The following is a 20295-nucleotide window of genomic DNA, read 5'->3' as shown; positions in this document are numbered from 1 at the left end:
CTGAGAAGGCAAACGTCTGGCTCCTTCTCCCACAAGGAAGGTGCTAGCCCTGAAAGATCTTGCTGGTATGCACTATCCCTCTGCAGCCTATCCACAGGCACAACAGCTTTGCGGATCTCTGCTTTCCCAGAGACTCAGCATGTCACGGTGCTCGCTCTCGGCAGAAGCTTTTTTCTGAAAAGGCAAACTTACGGCTCCTTCTCCCACAGGGAAGGTGCCAGCCCTGAAAACTAATGCAGTTTTTCACTATCCCTCTACAGTCTATCCACAGGCACAACAGCTTTGGGGATCTCTGCTTTCCCAGAGACTCAGCATGTCACGGTGCTCGCTCTCGGCAGAAGCTTTTTTCTGAAAAAGAAAACTTTCGGCTCCTTCTCCCACAAGGAAGGTGCCAGGCCTGAAAGCTAATGCAGCTCTTCACTATCCTCCTGCAGCCTATCCACAGGCACAATAGCACTGGGGATCTCTGCTTTCCCAGAGACTCAGCATGTCACGGTGCTCGCTCTCGGCAGAAGCTTTTTTCTGAAAAAGAAAACTTTCGGCTCCTTCTCCCACAAGGAAGGTGCCAGGCCTGAAAGCTAATGCAGCTCTTCACTATCCTCCTGCAGCCTATCCACAGGCACAACAGCTTTGGGGATCTCTGCTTTCCCAGAGACTCAGCATGTCACGGTGCTCGCTCTCGGCAGAAGCTTTTTTCTGAAAAGGCAAACTTACGGCTCCTTCTCCCACAGGGAAGGTGCCAGCCCTGAAAACTAATGCAGTTTTTCACTATCCCTCTGCAGCCTATCCACAGGCACAACAGCTTTGGGGATCTCTGCTTTCCCAGAGACTCAGCAGGTCACGGTGCTCGCTCTCGGCAGAAGCTTTTTTCTGAAAAAGAAAACTTTCGGCTCCTTCTCCCACAGGGAAGGTGCCAGCCCTGAAAACTAATGCAGTTTTTCACTATCCCTCTGCAGCCTATGCACAGGCACAACAGCTTTGGGGATCTCTGCTTTCCCAGAGACTCAGCATGTCACGGTGCTCGCTCTCGGCAGAAGCTTTTTCTGAGAAGGCAAACGTCTGGCTCCTTCTCCCACAAGGAAGGTGCTAGCCCTGAAAGATCTTGCTGGTATGCACTATCCCTCTGCAGCCTATCCACAGGCACAACAGCTTTGGGGATCTCTGCTTTCCCAGAGACTCAGCATGTCACGGTGCTCGCTCTCGGCAGAAGCTTTTTTCTGAAAAGGCAAACTTACGGCTCCTTCTCCCACAGGGAAGGTGCCAGCCCTGAAAACTAATGCAGTTTTTCACTATCCCTCTGCAGCCTATCCACAGGCACAACAGCTTTGGGGATTCTGCTTTCCCAGAGACTCAGCATGTCACGGTGCTCGCTCTCGGCAGAAGCTTTTTTCTGAAAAAGAAAACTTTCGGCTCCTTCTCCCACAAGGAAGGTGCCAGGCCTGAAAGCTAATGCAGCTCTTCACTATCCTCCTGCAGCCTATCCACAGGCACAACAGCACTGGGGATCTCTGCTTTCCCAGAGACTCAGCATGTCACGGTGCTCATTCTCGCCAGAACCTTTTTCTGAAAAGGCAAACTTACGGCTCCTTCTCCCACAAGGAAGGTGCCAGCCCTGAAAGATCTTGCTGGTATTCACTATCCCTCTGCAGCCTATCTTTAGCCGCAACAGCACTGGGGATCTCTGCTTTCCCAGAGACTCAGCATGTCACGGTGCTCGTTCTCGGCAGAAGCTTTTTCTGAGAAGGCAAACTTACGGCTCCTTCTCCCACAGGGAAGGTGCCAGCCCTGAAAGATCTTGCTGGTATGCACTATCCCTCTGCAGCCTATCCACAGGCACAACAGCTTTGGGGATCTCTGCTTTCCCAGAGACTCAGCATGTCACGGTGCTCGCTCTCGGCAGAAGCTTTTTTCTGAAAAGGCAAACTTACGTCTCCTTCTCCCACAGGGAAGGTGCCAGCCCTGAAAACTAATGCAGTTTTTCACTATCCCTCTGCAGCCTATCCACAGGCACAACAGCTTTGGGGATCTCTGCTTTCCCAGAGACTCAGCATGTCACGGTGCTCGTTCTCGGCAGAAGCTTTTTTCTGAAAAAGAAAACTTTCGGCTCCTTCTCCCACAGGGAAGGTGCCAACCCTGAAAACTAATGCAGTTTTTCACTATCCCTCTGCAGCCTATCCACAGGCACAACAGCTTTGGGGATCTCGGCTTTCCCAGAGATTCAGCATGTCACGGTGCTCACTCTTGCCAGAGCCTTTTTCTGAAAAAGAAAACTTTCGGCTCCTTCTCCCACAGGGAAGGTGCCAGCCCTGAAAACTAATGCAGTTTTTCACTATCCCTCTGCAGCCTATCCACAGGCACAACAGCTTTGGGGATCTCTGCTTTCCCAGAGACTCAGCATGTCACGGTGCTCGCTCTCGGCAGAAGCTTTTTTCTGAAAAGGCAAACTTACGTCTCCTTCTCCCACAGGGAAGGTGCCAGCCCTGAAAACTAATGCAGTTTTTCACTATCCCTCTGCAGCCTATCCACAGGCACAACAGCTTTTGGGATCTCTGCTTTCCCAGAGACTCAGCATGTCACGGTGCTCGCTCTCGGCAGAAGCTTTTTTCTGAAAAAGAAAACTTTCGGCTCCTTCTCCCACAGGGAAGGTGCCAGCCCTGAAAACTAATGCAGTTTTTCACTATCCCTCTGCAGCCTATGCACAGGCACAACAGCTTTGGGGATCTCTGCTTTCCCAGAGACTCAGCATGTCACGGTGCTCGCTCTCGGCAGAAGCTTTTTCTGAGAAGGCAAACGTCTGGCTCCTTCTCCCACAAGGAAGGTGCCAGCCCTGAAAGATCTTGCTGGTATTCACTATCCCTCTGCAGCCTATCCACAGGCACAACAGCTTTGGGGATCTCTGCTTTCCCAGAGACTCAGCATGTCACGGTGCTCGTTCTCGGCAGAAGCTTTTTTCTGAAAAAGAAAACTTTCGGCTCCTTCTCCCACAGGGAAGGTGCCAACCCTGAAAACTAATGCAGTTTTTCACTATCCCTCTGCAGCCTATCCACAGGCACAACAGCTTTGGGGATCTCGGCTTTCCCAGAGACTCAGCATGTCACGGTGCTCACTCTTGCCAGAGCCTTTTTCTGAAAAAGAAAACTTTCGGCTCCTTCTCCCACAGGGAAGGTGCCAGCCCTGAAAACTAATGCAGTTTTTCACTATCCCTCTGCAGCCTATCCACAGGCACAACAGCTTTGGGGATCTCTGCTTTCCCAGAGACTCAGCATGTCACGGTGCTCGCTCTCGGCAGAAGCTTTTTTCTGAAAAGGCAAACTTACGTCTCCTTCTCCCACAGGGAAGGTGCCAGCCCTGAAAACTAATGCAGTTTTTCACTATCCCTCTGCAGCCTATCTACAGGCACAACAGCTTTTGGGATCTCTGCTTTCCCAGAGACTCAGCATGTCACGGTGCTCGCTCTCGGCAGAAGCTTTTTTCTGAAAAAGAAAACTTTCGGCTCCTTCTCCCACAGGGAAGGTGCCAGCCCTGAAAACTAATGCAGTTTTTCACTATCCCTCTGCAGCCTATGCACAGGCACAACAGCTTTGGGGATCTCTGCTTTCCCAGAGACTCAGCATGTCACGGTGCTCGCTCTCGGCAGAAGCTTTTTCTGAGAAGGCAAACGTCTGGCTCCTTCTCCCACAAGGAAGGTGCCAGCCCTGAAAGATCTTGCTGGTATTCACTATCCCTCTGCAGCCTATCCACAGGCACAACAGCTTTGGGGATCTCTGCTTTCCCAGAGACTCAGCATGTCACGGTGCTCGCTCTCGGCAGAAGCTTTTTTCTGAAAAAGAAAACTTTCGGCTCCTTCTCCCACAGGGAAGGTGCCAGCCCTGAAAACTAATGCAGTTTTTCACTATCCCTCTGCAGCCTATCCACAGGCACAACAGCTTTGGGGATCTCTGCTTTCCCAGAGACTCAGCATGTCACGGTGCTCGTTCTCGGCAGAAGCTTTTTCTGAGAAGGCAAACGTCTGGCTCCTTCTCCCACAAGGAAGGTGCTAGCCCTGAAAGATCTTCCTGGTATGCACTATCCCTCTGCAGCCTATCCACAGGCACAACAGCTTTGGGGATCTCTGCTTTCCCAGAGACTCAGCATGTCACGGTGCTCGCTCTCGGCAGAAGCTTTTTTCTGAAAAGGCAAACTTACGTCTCCTTCTCCCACAGGGAAGGTGCCAGCCCTGAAAACTAATGCAGTTTTTCACTATCCCTCTGCAGCCTATCCACAGGCACAACAGCTTTTGGGATCTCTGCTTTCCCAGAGACTCAGCATGTCACGGTGCTCGCTCTCGGCAGAAGCTTTTTTCTGAAAAAGAAAACTTTCGGCTCCTTCTCCCACAGGGAAGGTGCCAGCCCTGAAAACTAATGCAGTTTTTCACTATCCCTCTGCAGCCTATGCACAGGCACAACAGCTTTGGGGATCTCTGCTTTCCCAGAGACTCAGCATGTCACGGTGCTCGCTCTCGGCAGAAGCTTTTTCTGAGAAGGCAAACGTCTGGCTCCTTCTCCCACAAGGAAGGTGCTAGCCCTGAAAGATCTTGCTAGTATGCACTATCCCTCTGCAGCCTATCCACAGGCACAACAGCTTTGGGGATCTCTGCTTTCCCAGAGACTCAGCATGTCACGGTGCTCGCTCTCGGCAGAAGCTTTTTTCTGAAAAGGCAAACTTACGGCTCCTTCTCCCACAAGGAAGGTGCCAGGCCTGAAAGCTAATGCAGCTCTTCACTATCCTCCTGCAGCCTATCCACAGGCAAAACAGCACTGGGGATCTCTGCTTTCCCAGAGACTCAGCATGTCACGGTGCTCACTCTCGCCAGAGCTTTTTTCTGAAAAGGCAAACTTACGGCTCCTTCTCCCACAGGGAAGGTGCCAGCCCTGAAAACTAATGCAGTTTTTCACTATCCCTCTGCAGCCTATCCACAGGCACAACAGCTTTGGGGATCTCTGCTTTCCCAGAGACTCAGCATGTCACGGTGCTCACTCTCGGCAGAAGCTTTTTTCTGAAAAAGAAAACTTTCGGCTCCTTCTCCCACAGGGAAGGTGCCAGCCCTGAAAACTAATGCAGTTTTTCACTATCCCTCTGCAGCCTATCCACAGGCACAACAGCTTTGGGGATCTCTGCTTTCCCAGAGACTCAGCAGGTCACGGTGCTCGCTCTCGGCAGAAGCTTTTTTCTGAAAAGGCAAACTTACGGCTCCTTCTCCCACAGGGAAGGTGCCAGCCCTGAAAACTAATGCAGTTTTTCACTATCCCTCTGCAGCCTATCCACAGGCACAACAGCTTTTGGGATCTCTGCTTTCCCAGAGACTCAGCATGTCACGGTGCTCGCTCTCGGCAGAAGCTTTTTTCTGAAAAAGAAAACTTTCGGCTCCTTCTCCCACAGGGAAGGTGCCAGCCCTGAAAACTAATGCAGTTTTTCACTATCCCTCTGCAGCCTATGCACAGGCACAACAGCTTTGGGGATCTCTGCTTTCCCAGAGACTCAGCATGTCACGGTGCTCGTTCTCGGCAGAAGCTTTTTCTGAGAAGGCAAACGTCTGGCTCCTTCTCCCACAAGGAAGGTGCTAGCCCTGAAAGATCTTGCTGGTATGCACTATCCCTCTGCAGCCTATCCACAGGCACAACAGCTTTGGGGATCTCTGCTTTCCCAGAGACTCAGCATGTCACGGTGCTCGCTCTCGGCAGAAGCTTTTTTCTGAAAAGGCAAACTTACGGCTCCTTCTCCCACAGGGAAGGTGCCAGCCCTGAAAACTAATGCAGATTTTCACTATCCCTCTGCAGCCTATCCACAGGCACAACAGCTTTGGGGATCTCTGCTTTCCCAGAGACTCAGCATGTCACGGTGCTCGCTCTCGGCAGAAGCTTTTTTCTGAAAAGGCAAACTTACGGCTCCTTCTCCCACAAGGAAGGTACCAGCCCTGAAAGATCTTGCTGGTATGCACTATCCCTCTGCAGCCTATCCACAGGCACAACAGCTTTGGGGATCTCTGCTTTCCCAGAGACTCAGCATGTCACGGTGCTCGCTCTCGGCAGAAGCTTTTTTCTGAAAAAGAAAACTTTCGGCTCCTTCTCCCACAAGGAAGGTGCCAGCCCTGAAAACTAATGCAGTTTTTCACTATCCCTCTGCAGCCTATCCACAGGCACAACAGCTTTTGGGATCTCTGCTTTCCCAGAGACTCAGCATGTCACGGTGCTCGCTCTCGTCAGAAGCTTTTTTCTGAAAAAGAAAACTTTCGGCTCCTTCTCCCACAGGGAAGGTGCCAGCCCTGAAAACTAATGCAATTTTTCACTATCCCTCTGCAGCCTATGCACAGGCACAACAGCTTTGGGGATCTCTGCTTTCCCAGAGACTCAGCATGTCACGGTGCTCGCTCTCGGCAGAAGCTTTTTCTGAGAAGGCAAACGTCTGGCTCCTTCTCCCACAAGGAAGGTGCTAGCCCTGAAAGATCTTGCTGGTATGCACTATCCCTCTGCAGCCTATCCACAGGCACAACAGCTTTGGGGATCTCTGCTTTCCCAGAGACTCAGCATGTCACGGTGCTCGCTCTCGGCAGAAGCTTTTTTCTGAAAAGGCAAACTTACGGCTCCTTCTCCCACAGGGAAGGTGCCAGCCCTGAAAACTAATGCAGTTTTTCACTATCCTCCTGCAGCCTATCCACAGGCACAACAGCTTTGGGGATCTCTGCTTTCCCAGAGACTCAGCATGTCACGGTGCTCGCTCTCGGCAGAAGCTTTTTTCTGAAAAAGAAAACTTTCGGCTCCTTCTCCCACAAGGAAGGTGCCAGGCCTGAAAGCTAATGCAGCTCTTCACTATCCTCCTGCAGCCTATCCACAGGCAAAACAGCACTGGGGATCTCTGCTTTCCCAGAGACTCTGCATGTCACGGTGCTCACTCTCGCCAGAGCTTTTTTCTGAAAAGGCAAACTTACGGCTCCTTCTCCCACAGGGAAGGTGCCAGCCCTGAAAACTAATGCAGTTTTTCACTATCCCTCTGCAGCCTATCCACAGGCACAACAGCTTTGGGGATCTCTGCTTTCCCAGAGACTCAGCATGTCACGGTGCTCACTCTCGCCAGAGCCTTTTTCTGAAAAGGCAAACTTACGGCTCCTTCTCCCACAGGGAAGGTGCCAGCCCTGAAAACTAATGCAGTTTTTCACTATCCCTCTGAGCCTATCCACAGGCACAACAGCTTTGGGGATCTCTGCTTTCCCAGAGACTCAGCATGTCACGGTGCTCGCTCTCGGCAGAAGCTTTTTTCTGAAAAAGAAAACTTTCGGCTCCTTCTCCCACAGGGAAGGTGCCAGCCCTGAAAACTAATGCAGTTTTTCACTATCCCTCTGCAGCCTATCCACAGGCACAACAGCTTTGGGGATCTCTGCTTTCCCAGAGACTCAGCAGGTCACGGTGCTCGCTCTCGGCAGAAGCTTTTTTCTGAAAAGGCAAACTTACGGCTCCTTCTCCCACAGGGAAGGTGCCAGCCCTGAAAACTAATGCAGTTTTTCACTATCCCTCTGCAGCCTATCCACAGGCACAACAGCTTTTGGGATCTCTGCTTTCCCAGAGACTCAGCATGTCACGGTGCTCGCTCTCGGCAGAAGCTTTTTTCTGAAAAAGAAAACTTTCGGCTCCTTCTCCCACAGGGAAGGTGCCAGCCCTGAAAACTAATGCAGTTTTTCACTATCCCTCTGCAGCCTATCCACAGGCACAACAGCTTTGGGGATCTCTGCTTTCCCAGAGACTCAGCATGTCACGGTGCTCGTTCTCGGCAGAAGCTTTTTCTGAGAAGGCAAACGTCTGGCTCCTTCTCCCACAAGGAAGGTGCTAGTCCTGAAAGATCTTGCTGGTATGCACTATCCCTCTGCAGCCTATCCACAGGCACAACAGCTTTGGGGATCTCTGCTTTCCCAGAGACTCAGCATGTCACGGTGCTCGCTCTCGGCAGAAGCTTTTTTCTGAAAAAGAAAACTTTCGGCTCCTTCTCCCACAGGGAAGGTGCCAGCCCTGAAAACTAATGCAGTTTTTCACTATCCCTCTGCAGCCTATCCACAGGCACAACAGCTTTTGGGATCTCTGCTTTCCCAGAGACTCAGCATGTCACGCTGCTCGCTCTCGTCAGAAGCTTTTTTCTGAAAAAGAAAACTTTCGGCTCCTTCTCCCAGAGGGAAGGTGCCAGCCCTGAAAACTAATGCAGTTTTTCACTATCCCTCTGCAGCCTATGCACAGGCACAACAGCTTTGGGGATCTCTGCTTTCCCAGAGACTCAGCATGTAACGGTGCTCGCTCTCGGCAGAAGCTTTTTTCTGAAAAGGCAAACTTACGGCTCCTTCTCCCACAGGGAAGGTGCCAGCCCTGAAAACTAATGCAGTTTTTCACTATCCTCCTGCAGCCTATCCACAGGCACAACAGCTTTGGGGATCTCTGCTTTCCCAGAGACTCAGCATGTCACGGTGCTCGCTCTCGGCAGAAGCTTTTTTCTGAAAAAGAAAACTTTCGGCTCCTTCTCCCACAAGGAAGGTGCCAGGCCTGAAAGCTAATGCAGCTCTTCACTATCCTCCTGCAGCCTATCCACAGGCACAATAGCACTGGGGATCTCTGCTTTCCCAGAGACTCAGCATGTCACGGTGCTCACTCTCGCCAGAACCTTTTTCTGAAAAGGCAAACTTACGGCTCCTTCTCCCACAAGGAAGGTGCCAGCCCTGAAAGATCTTGCTGGTATTCACTATCCCTCTGCAGCCTATCTTTAGCCGCAACAGCACTGGGGATCTCTGCTTTCCCAGAGACTCAGCATGTCACGGTGCTCGTTCTCGGCAGAAGCTTTTTCTGAGAAGGCAAACGTCTGGCTCCTTCTCCCACAAGGAAGGTGCTAGCCCTGAAAGATCTTGCTAGTATGCACTATCCCTCTGCAGCCTATCCACAGGCACAACAGCTTTGGGGATCTCTGCTTTCCCAGAGACTCAGCATGTCACGGTGCTCGCTCTCGGCAGAAGCTTTTTTCTGAAAAGGCAAACTTACGGCTCCTTCTCCCACAGGGAAGGTGCCAGCCCTGAAAACTAATGCAGTTTTTCACTATCCCTCTGCAGCCTATCCACAGGCACAACAGCTTTGGGGATCTCTGCTTTCCCAGAGACTCAGCATGTCACGGTGCTCGTTCTCGGCAGAAGCTTTTTCTGAGAAGGCAAACGTCTGGCTCCTTCTCCCACAAGGAAGGTGCTAGCCCTGAAAGATCTTGCTGGTATGCACTATCCCTCTGCAGCCTATCCACAGGCACAACAGCTTTGGGGATCTCTGCTTTCCCAGAGACTCAGCATGTCACGGTGCTCGCTCTCGGCAGAAGCTTTTTTCTGAAAAAGAAAACTTTCGGCTCCTTCTCCCACAAGGAAGGTGCCAGGCCTGAAAGCTAATGCAGCTCTTCACTATCCTCCTGCAGCCTATCCACAGGCAAAACAGCACTGGGGATCTCTGCTTTCCCAGAGACTCTGCATGTCACGGTGCTCACTCTCGCCAGAGCTTTTTTCTGAAAAGGCAAACTTACGGCTCCTTCTCCCACAGGGAAGGTGCCAGCCCTGAAAACTAATGCAGTTTTTCACTATCCCTCTGCAGCCTATCCACAGGCACAACAGCTTTGGGGATCTCTGCTTTCCCAGAGACTCAGCATGTCACGGTGCTCACTCTCGCCAGAGCCTTTTTCTGAAAAGGCAAACTTACGGCTCCTTCTCCCACAGGGAAGGTGCCAGCCCTGAAAACTAATGCAGTTTTTCACTATCCCTCTGCAGCCTATCCACAGGCACAACAGCTTTGGGGATCTCTGCTTTCCCAGAGACTCAGCATGTCACGGTGCTCGCTCTCGGCAGAAGATTTTTTCTGAAAAGGCAAACTTACGGCTCCTTCTCCCACAGGGAAGGTGCCAGCCCTGAAAACTAATGCAGTTTTTCACTATCCCTCTGCAGCCTATCCACAGGCACAACAGCTTTTGGGATCTCTGCTTTCCCAGAGACTCAGCATGTCACGGTGCTCGCTCTCGGCAGAAGCTTTTTTCTGAAAAAGAAAACTTTCGGCTCCTTCTCCCACAGGGAAGGTGCCAGCCCTGAAAACTAATGCAGTTTTTCACTATCCCTCTGCAGCCTATCCACAGGCACAACAGCTTTGGGGATCTCTGCTTTCCCAGAGACTCAGCATGTCACGGTGCTCGTTCTCGGCAGAAGCTTTTTCTGAGAAGGCAAACGTCTGGCTCCTTCTCCCACAAGGAAGGTGCTAGCCCTGAAAGATCTTGCTGGTATGCACTATCCCTCTGCAGCCTATCCACAGGCACAACAGCTTTGGGGATCTCTGCTTTCCCAGAGACTCAGCATGTCACGGTGCTCGCTCTCGGCAGAAGCTTTTTTCTGAAAAGGCAAACTTACGGCTCCTTCTCCCACAGGGAAGGTGCCAGCCCTGAAAACTAATGCAGTTTTTCACTATCCCTCTGCAGCCTATCCACAGGCACAACAGCTTTGGGGATCTCTGCTTTCCCAGAGACTCAGCATGTCACGGTGCTCGCTCTCGGCAGAAGATTTTTTCTGAAAAAGAAAACTTTCGGCTCCTTCTCCCACAGGGAAGGTGCCAGCCCTGAAAACTAATGCAGTTTTTCACTATCCCTCTGCAGCCTATCCACAGGCACAACAGCTTTGGGGATCTCTGCTTTCCCAGAGACTCAGCATGTCACGGTGCTCGTTCTCGGCAGAAGCTTCTTCTGATAAGGCAAAGGTCTGGCTCCTTCTCCCACAAGGAAGGTGCTAGCCCTGAAAGATCTTGCTGGTATGCACTATCCCTCTGCAGCCTATCCACAGGCACAACAGCTTTGGGGATCTCTGCTTTCCCAGAGACTCAGCATGTCACGGTGCTCGCTCTCGGCAGAAGCTTTTTTCTGAAAAGGCAAACTTACGGCTCCTTCTCCCACAGGGAAGGTGCCAGCCCTGAAAACTAATGCAGTTTTTCACTATCCCTCTGCAGCCTATCCACAGGCACAACAGCTTTGGGGATCTCTGCTTTCCCAGAGACTCAGCATGTCACGGTGCTCGCTCTCGGCAGAAGATTTTTTCTGAAAAAGAAAACTTTCGGCTCCTTCTCCCACAGGGAAGGTGCCAGCCCTGAAAACTAATGCAGTTTTTCACTATCCCTCTGCAGCCTATCCACAGGCACAACAGCTTTGGGGATCTCTGCTTTCCCAGAGACTCAGCATGTCACGGTGCTCGTTCTCGGCAGAAGCTTTTTCTGAGAAGGCAAACGTCTGGCTCCTTCTCCCACAAGGAAGGTGCTAGCCCTGAAAGATCTTGCTGGTATTCACTATCCCTCTGCAGCCTATCCACAGGCACAACAGCTTTGGGGATCTCTGCTTTCCCAGAGACTCAGCATGTCACGGTGCTCGCTCTCGGCAGAAGCTTTTTTCTGAAAAGGCAAACTTACGGCTCCTTCTCCCACAAGGAAGGTGCTAGCCCTGAAAGATCTTGCTGGTCTTCACTATCCCTCTGCAGCCTATCCACAGGCACAACAGCTTTGGGGATCTCTGCTTTCCCAGAGACTCAGCATGTCACGGTGCTCGCTCTCGGCAGAAGCTTTTTTCTGAAAAAGAAAACTTTCGGCTCCTTCTCCCACAAGGAAGGTGCCAGGCCTGAAAGCTAATGCAGCTCTTCACTATCCTCCTGCAGCCTATCCACAGGCAAAACAGCACCTGGGATCTCTGCTTTCCCAGAGACTCAGCATGTCACGGTGCTCACTCTCGCCAGAGCTTTTTTCTGAAAAGGCAAACTTACGGCTCCTTCTCCCACAGGGAAGGTGCCAGCCCTGAAAACTAATGCAGTTTTTCACTATCCCTCTGCAGCCTATCCACAGGCACAACAGCTTTGGGGATCTCTGCTTTCCCAGAGACTCAGCATGTCACGGTGCTCACTCTCGCCAGAGCCTTTTTCTGAAAAGGCAAACTTACGGCTCCTTCTCCCACAGGGAAGGTGCCAGCCCTGAAAACTAATGCAGTTTTTCACTATCCCTCTGCAGCCTATCCACAGGCACAACAGCTTTGGGGATCTCTGCTTTCCCAGAGACTCAGCATGTCACGGTGCTCGCTCTCGGCAGAAGCTTTTTTCTGAAAAAGAAAACTTTCGGCTCCTTCTCCCGCAGGGAAGGTGCCAGCCCTGAAAACTAATGCAGTTTTTTACTATCCCTCTGCAGCCTATCCACAGGCACAACAGCTTTGGGGATCTCTGCTTTCCCAGAGACTCAGCATGTCACGGTGCTCGTTCTCGGCAGAAGCTTTTTCTGAGAAGGCAAACGTCTGGCTCCTTCTCCCACAAGGAAGGTGCTAGCCCTGAAAGATCTTGCTGGTATGCACTATCCCTCTGCAGCCTATCCACAGGCACAACAGCTTTGGGGATCTCTGCTTTCCCAGAGACTCAGCATGTCACGGTGCTCGCTCTCGGCAGAAGCTTTTTTCTGAAAAAGAAAACTTTCGGCTCCTTCTCCCACAAGGAAGGTGCCAGGCCTGAAAGCTAATGCAGCTCTTCACTATCCTCCTGCAGCCTATCCACAGGCACAACAGCTCTGGGGATCTCTGCTTTCCCAGAGACTCAGCATGTCACGGTGCTCACTCTCGCCAGAACCTTTTTCTGAAAAGGCAAACTTACGGCTCCTTCTCCCACAAGGAAGGTGCCAGCCCTGAAAGATCTTGCTGGTATTCACTATCCCTCTGCAGCCTATCTTTAGCCGCAACAGCACTGGGTATCTCTGCTTTCCCAGAGACTCAGCATGTCACGGTGCTCGTTCTCGGCAGAAGCTTTTTCTGAGAAGGCAAACGTCTGGCTCCTTCTCCCACAAGGAAGGTGCCAGCCCTGAAAGATCTTGCTGGTCTTCACTATCCCTCTGCAGCCTATCCACAGGCACAACAGCTTTGAGGATCTCTGCTTTCCCAGAGACTCAGCATGTCACGGTGCTCGCTCTCGGCAGAAGCTTTTTTCTGAAAAAGAAAACTTTCGGCTCCTTCTCCCACAAGGAAGGTGCCAGGCCTGAAACCTAATGCAGCTCTTCACTATCCTCCTGCAGCCTATCCACAGGCAAAACAGCACTGGGGATCTCTGCTTTCCCAGAGACTCAGCATGTCACGGTGCTCACTCTCGCCAGAGCTTTTTTCTGAAAAGGCAAACTTACGGCTCCTTCTCCCACAGGGAAGGTGCCAGCCCTGAAAACTAATGCAGTTTTTCACTATCCCTCTGCAGCCTATCCACAGGCACAACAGCTTTGGGGATCTCTGCTTTCCCAGAGACTCAGCATGTCACGGTGCTCACTCTCGCCAGAGCCTTTTTCTGAAAAGGCAAACTTACGGCTCCTTCTCCCACAGGGAAGGTGCCAGCCCTGAAAACTAATGCAGTTTTTCACTATCCCTCTGCAGCCTATCCACAGGCACAACAGCTTTGGGGATCTCTGCTTTCCCAGAGACTCAGCATGTCACGGTGCTCGCTCTCGGCAGAAGCTTTTTTCTGAAAAAGAAAACTTTCGGCTCCTTCTCCCACAGGGAAGGTGCCAGCCCTGAAAACTAATGCAGTTTTTCACTATCCCTCTGCAGCCTATCCACAGGCACAACAGCTTTGGGGATCTCTGCTTTCCCAGAGACTCAGCATGTCACGGTGCTCGTTCTCGGCAGAAGCTTTTTCTGAGAAGGCAAACGTCTGGCTCCTTCTCCCACAAGGAAGGTGCTAGCCCTGAAAGATCTTGCTGGTATGCACTATCCCTCTGCAGCCTATCCACAGGCACAACAGCTTTGGGGATCTCTGCTTTCCCAGAGACTCAGCATGTCACGGTGCTCGCTCTCGGCAGAAGCTTTTTTCTGAAAAGGCAAACTTACGGCTCCTTCTCCCACAGGGAAGGTGCCAGCCCTGAAAACTAATGCAGTTTTTCACTATCCCTCTGCAGCCTATCCACAGGCACAACAGCTTTGGGGATCTCTGCTTTCCCAGAGACTCAGCATGTCACGGTGCTCGCTCTCGGCAGAAGATTTTTTCTGAAAAAGAAAACTTTCGGCTCCTTCTCCCACAGGGAAGGTGCCAGCCCTGAAAACTAATGCAGTTTTTCACTATCCCTCTGCAGCCTATCCACAGGCACAACAGCTTTGGGGATCTCTGCTTTCCCAGAGACTCAGCATGTCACGGTGCTCGTTCTCGGCAGAAGCTTTTTCTGATAAGGCAAACGTCTGGCTCCTTCTCCCACAAGGAAGGTGCTAGCGCTGAAAGATCTTGCTGGTATGCACTATCCCTCTGCAGCCTATCCACAGGCACAACAGCTTTGGGGATCTCTGCTTTCCCAGAGACTCAGCATGTCACGGTGCTCGCTCTCGGCAGAAGCTTTTTTCTGAAAAGGCAAACTTACGGCTCCTTCTCCCAGAGGGAAGGTGCCAGCCCTGAAAACTAATGCAGTTTTTCACTATCCCTCTGCAGCCTATCCACAGGCACAACAGCTTTGGGGATCTCTGCTTTCCCAGAGACTCAGCATGTCACGGTGCTCGCTCTCGGCAGAAGCTTTTTTCTGAAAAAGAAAACTTTCGGCTCCTTCTCCCACAGGGAAGGTGCCAGCCCTGAAAACTAATGCAGTTTTTCACTATCCCTCTGCAGCCTATCCACAGGCACAACAGCTTTGGGGATCTCTGCTTTCCCAGAGACTCAGCATGTCACGGTGCTCGTTCTCGGCAGAAGCTTTTTCTGATAAGGCAAACGTCTGGCTCCTTCTCCCACAAGGAAGGTGCTAGCCCTGAAAGATCTTGCTGGTATTCACTATCCCTCTGCAGCCTATCCACAGGCACAAGAGCTTTGGGGATCTCTGCTTTCCCAGAGACTCAGCATGTCACGGTGCTCGCTCTCGGCAGAAGCTTTTTTCTGAAAAGGCAAACTTACGGCTCCTTCTCCCACAAGGAAGGTGCCAGCCCTGAAAGATCTTGCTGGTCTTCACTATCCCTCTGCAGCCTATCCACAGGCACAACAGCTTTGGGGATCTCTGCTTTCCCAGAGACTCAGCATGTCACGGTGCTCGCTCTCGGCAGAAGCTTTTTTCTGAAAAAGAAAACTTTCGGCTCCTTCTCCCACAAGGAAGGTGCCAGGCCTGAAAGCTAATGCAGCTCTTCACTATCCTCCTGCAGCCTATCCACAGGCAAAACAGCACTGGGGATCTCTGCTTTCCCAGAGACTCAGCATGTCACGGTGCTCACTCTCGCCAGAGCTTTTTTCTGAAAAGGCAAACTTACGGCTCCTTCTCCCACAAGGAAGGTGCCAGCCCTGAAAGATCTTGCTGGTCTTCACTATCCCTCTGCAGCCTATCCACAGGCACAACAGCTTTGGGGATCTCTGCTTTCCCAGAGACTCAGCATGTCACGGTGCTCACTCTCGCCAGAGCCTTTTTCTGAAAAGGCAAACTTACGGCTCCTTCTCCCACAGGGAAGGTGCCAGCCCTGAAAACTAATGCAGTTTTTCACTATCCCTCTGCAGCCTATCCACAGGCACAACAGCTTTGGGGATCTCTGCTTTCCCAGAGACTCAGCATGTCACGGTGCTCACTCTCGCCAGAGCCTTTTTCTGAAAAGGCAAACTTACGGCTCCTTCTCCCACAGGGAAGGTGCCAGCCCTGAAAACTAATGCAGTTTTTCACTATCCCTCTGCAGCCTATCCACAGGCACAACAGCTTTGGGGATCTCTGCTTTCCCAGAGACTCAGCATGTCACGGTGCTCGCTCTCGGCAGAAGCTTTTTTCTGAAAAAGAAAACTTTCGGCTCCTTCTCCCACAGGGAAGGTGCCAGCCCTGAAAACTAATGCAGTTTTTCACTATCCCTATGCAGCCTATCCACAGGCACAACAGCTTTGGGGATCTCTGCTTTCCCAGAGACTCAGCATGTCACGGTGCTCGCTCTCGGCAGAAGCTTTTTTCTGAAAAAGAAAACTTTCGGCTCCTTCTCCCACAAGGAAGGTGCCAGGCCTGAAAGCTAATGCAGCTCTTCACTATCCTCCTGCAGCCTATCCACAGGCACAACAGCACTGGGGATCTCTGCTTTCCCAGAGACTCAGCATGTCACGGTGCTCACTCTCGCCAGAACCTTTTTCTGAAAAGGCAAACTTACGGCTCCTTCTCCCACAAGGAAGGTGCCAGCCCTGAAAGATCTTGCTGGTATTCACTATCCCTCTGCAGCCTATCTTTAGCCGCAACAGCACTGGGGATCTCTGCTTTCCCAGAGACTCAGCATGTCACGGTGCTCGTTCTCGGCAGAAGCTTTTTCTGAGAAGGCAAACGTCTGGCTCCTTCTCCCACAAGGAAGGTGCTAGCCCTGAAAGATCTTGCTGGTATGCACTATCCCTCTGCAGCCTATCCACAGGCACAACAGCTTTGGGGATCTCTGCTTTCCCAGAGACTCAGCATGTCACGGTGCTCGCTCTCGGCAGAAGCTTTTTTCTGAAAAGGCAAACTTACGGCTCCTTCTCCCACAGGGAAGGTGCCAGCCCTGAAAACTAATGCAGTTTTTCACTATCCCTCTGCAGCCTATCCACAGGCACAACAGCTTTTGGGATCTCTGCTTTCCCAGAGACTCAGCATGTCACGGTGCTCGCTCTCGGCAGAAGCTTTTTTCTGAAAAAGAAAACTTTCGGCTCCTTCTCCCACAGGGAAGGTGCCAGCCCTGAAAACTAATGCAGTTTTTCACTATCCCTCTGCAGCCTATCCACAGGCACAACAGCTTTGGGGATCTCTGCTTTCCCAGAGACTCAGCATGTCACGGTGCTCGTTCTCGGCAGAAGCTTTTTCTGAGAAGGCAAACGTCTGGCTCCTTCTCCCACAAGGAAGGTGCTAGCCCTGAAAGATCTTGCTGGTATGCACTATCCCTCTGCAGCCTATCCACAGGCACAACAGCTTTGGGGATCTCTGCTTTCCCAGAGACTCAGCATGTCACGGTGCTCGCTCTCGGCAGAAGCTTTTTTCTGAAAAGGCAAACTTACGGCTCCTTCTCCCACAGGGAAGGTGCCAGCCCTGAAAACTAATGCAGTTTTTCACTATCCCTCTGCAGCCTATCCACAGGCACAACAGCTTTGGGGATCTCTGCTTTCCCAGAGACTCAGCATGTCACGGTGCTCGCTCTCAGCAGAAGCTTTTTTCTGAAAAAGAAAACTTTCGGCTCCTTCTCCCACAGGGAAGGTGCCAGCCCTGAAAACTAATGCAGTTTTTCACTATCCCTCTGCAGCCTATCCACAGGCACAACAGCTTTGGGGATCTCTGCTTTCCCAGAGACTCAGCATGTCACGGTGCTCGCTCTCGGCAGAAGCTTTTTTCTGAAAAGGAAAACTTACGGCTCCTTCTCCCACAAGGAAGGTGCCAGCCCTGAAAGATCTTGCTGGTCTTCACTATCCCTCTGCAGCCTATCCACAGGCACAACAGCTTTGGGGATCTCTGCTTTCCCAGAGACTCAGCATGTCACGGTGCTCGCTCTCGGCAGAAGCTTTTTTCTGAAAAAGAAAACTTTCGGCTCCTTCTCCCACAAGGAAGGTGCCAGGCCTGAAAGCTAATGCAGCTCTTCACTATCCTCCTGCAGCCTATCCACAGGCAAAACAGCTTTGGGGATCTCTGCTTTCCCAGAGACTCAGCATGTCACGGTGCTCGTTCTCGGCAGAAGCTTTTTCTGAGAAGGCAAACGTCTGGCTCCTTCTCCCACAAGGAAGGTGCTAGCCCTGAAAGATCTTGCTGGTATGCACTATCCCTCTGCAGCCTATCCACAGGCACAACAGCTTTGGGGATCTCTGCTTTCCCAGAGACTCAGCATGTCACGGTGCTCGCTCTCGGCAGAAGCTTTTTTCTGAAAAGGCAAACTTACGGCTCCTTCTCCCACAGGGAAGGTGCCAGCCCTGAAAACTAATGCAGTTTTTCACTATCCCTCTGCAGCCTATCCACAGGCACAACAGCTTTGGGGATCTCTGCTTTCCCAGAGACTCAGCATGTCACGGTGCTCGCTCTCAGCAGAAGCTTTTTTCTGAAAAAGAAAACTTTCGGCTCCTTCTCCCACAGGGAAGGTGCCAGCCCTGAAAACTAATGCAGTTTTTCACTATCCCTCTGCAGCCTATCCACAGGCACAACAGCTTTGGGGATCTCTGCTTTCCCAGAGACTCAGCATGTCACGGTGCTCGCTCTCGGCAGAAGCTTTTTTCTGAAAAGGCAAACTTACGGCTCCTTCTCCCACAAGGAAGGTGCCAGCCCTGAAAGATCTTGCTGGTCTTCACTATCCCTCTGCAGCCTATCCACAGGCACAACAGCTTTGGGGATCTCTGCTTTCCCAGAGACTCAGCATGTCACGGTGCTCGCTCTCGGCAGAAGCTTTTTTCTGAAAAAGAAAACTTTCGGCTCCTTCTCCCACAAGGAAGGTGCCAGGCCTGAAAGCTAATGCAGCTCTTCACTATCCTCCTGCAGCCTATCCACAGGCAAAACAGCTTTGGGGATCTCTGCTTTCCCAGAGACTCAGCATGTCACGGTGCTCACTCTCGCCAGAGCTTTTTTCTGAAAAGGCAAACTTACGGCTCCTTCTCCCACAGGGAAGGTGCCAGCCCTGAAAACTAATGCAGTTTTTCACTATCCCTCTGCAGCCTATCCACAGGCACAAGAGCTTTGGGGATCTCTGCTTTCCCAGAGACTCAGCATGTCACGGTGCTCACTCTCGCCAGAGCCTTTTTCTGAAAAGGCAAACTTACGGCTCCTTCTCCCACAGGGAAGGTGCCAGCCCTGAAAACTAATGCAGTTTTTCACTATCCCTCTGCAGCCTATCCACAGGCACAACAGCTTTGGGGATCTCTGCTTTCCCAGAGACTCAGCATGTCACGGTGCTCGCTCTCGGCAGAAGCTTTTTTCTGAAAAAGAAAACTTTCGGCTCCTTCTCCCACAAGGAAGGTGCCAGGCCTGAAAGCTAATGCAGCTCTTCACTATCCTCCTGCAGCCTATCCACAGGCAAAACAGCTTTGGGGATCTCTGCTTTCCCAGAGACTCAGCATGTCACGGTGCTCACTCTCGCCAGAGCTTTTTTCTGAAAAGGCAAACTTACGGCTCCTTCTCCCACAGGGAAGGTGCCAGCCCTGAAAACTAATGCAGTTTTTCACTATCCCTCTGCAGCCTATCCACAGGCACAAGAGCTTTGGGGATCTCTGCTTTCCCAGAGACTCAGCATGTCACGGTGCTCACTCTCGCCAGAGCCTTTTTCTGAAAAAGAAAACTTTCGGCTCCTTCTCCCACAGGGAAGGTGCCAGCCCTGAAAACTAATGCAGTTTTTCACTATCCCTCTGCAGCCTATCCACAGGCACAACAGCTTTGGGGATCTCTGCTTTCCCAGAGACTCAGCATGTCACGGTGCTCGCTCTCGGCAGAAGCTTTTTTCTGAAAAGGCAAACGTCTGGCTCCTTCTCCCACAAGGAAGGTGCTAGCCCTGAAAGATCTTGCTGGTATGCACTATCCCTCTGCAGCCTATCCACAGGCACAACAGCTTTGGGGATCTCTGCTTTCCCAGAGACTCAGCATGTCACGGTGCTCGCTCTCGGCAGAAGCTTTTTTCTGAAAAGGCAAACTTACGGCTCCTTCTCCCACAGGGAAGGTGCCAGCCCGGAAAACTCTTGCTGGTGTTCACCGCCGCCCTGCAGCCTATCCACAGGCACAACAGCACTGGGGATCTCTGCTTTCCCAGAGACTCAGCATGTCACGGTGCTCGTTCTCGGCAGAAACTTTTTCTGAAAAGGCAAACGTCTTGCTCCTTCTCCCACAGGGAAGCTGCCAGCCCTGAAAGCTCTTGCAGGTCTACACTATCCCCTGCAGCCTATCTTTAGAAACAACAGCACTGGGGATCTCTGCTTTCCCAGAGACTCAGCATGTCACGGTGCTCGCTCTCGGCAGAAGCTTTTTTCTGAAAAAGAAAACTTTCGGCTCCTTCTCCCACAGGGAAGGTGCCAGCCCTGAAAACTAATGCAGTTTTTCACTATCCCTCTGCAGCCTATCCACAGGCACAACAGCTTTGGGGATCTCTGCTTTCCCAGAGACTCAGCATGTCACGGTGCTCGTTCTCGGCAGAAGCTTTTTCTGAGAAGGCAAACGTCTGGCTCCTTCTCCCACAAGGAAGGTGCTAGCCCTGAAAGATCTTGCTGGTATGCACTATCCCTCTGCAGCCTATCCACAGGCACAACAGCTTTGGGGATCTCTGCTTTCCCAGAGACTCAGCATGTCACGGTGCTCGCTCTCG

This window comes from Accipiter gentilis, chromosome W (assembly GCF_929443795.1).
Source record: "Accipiter gentilis chromosome W, bAccGen1.1, whole genome shotgun sequence".
Classification (NCBI taxonomy): domain Eukaryota; kingdom Metazoa; phylum Chordata; class Aves; order Accipitriformes; family Accipitridae; genus Astur; species Astur gentilis.
Note: the sequence above shows the minus strand (reverse complement) of the source record.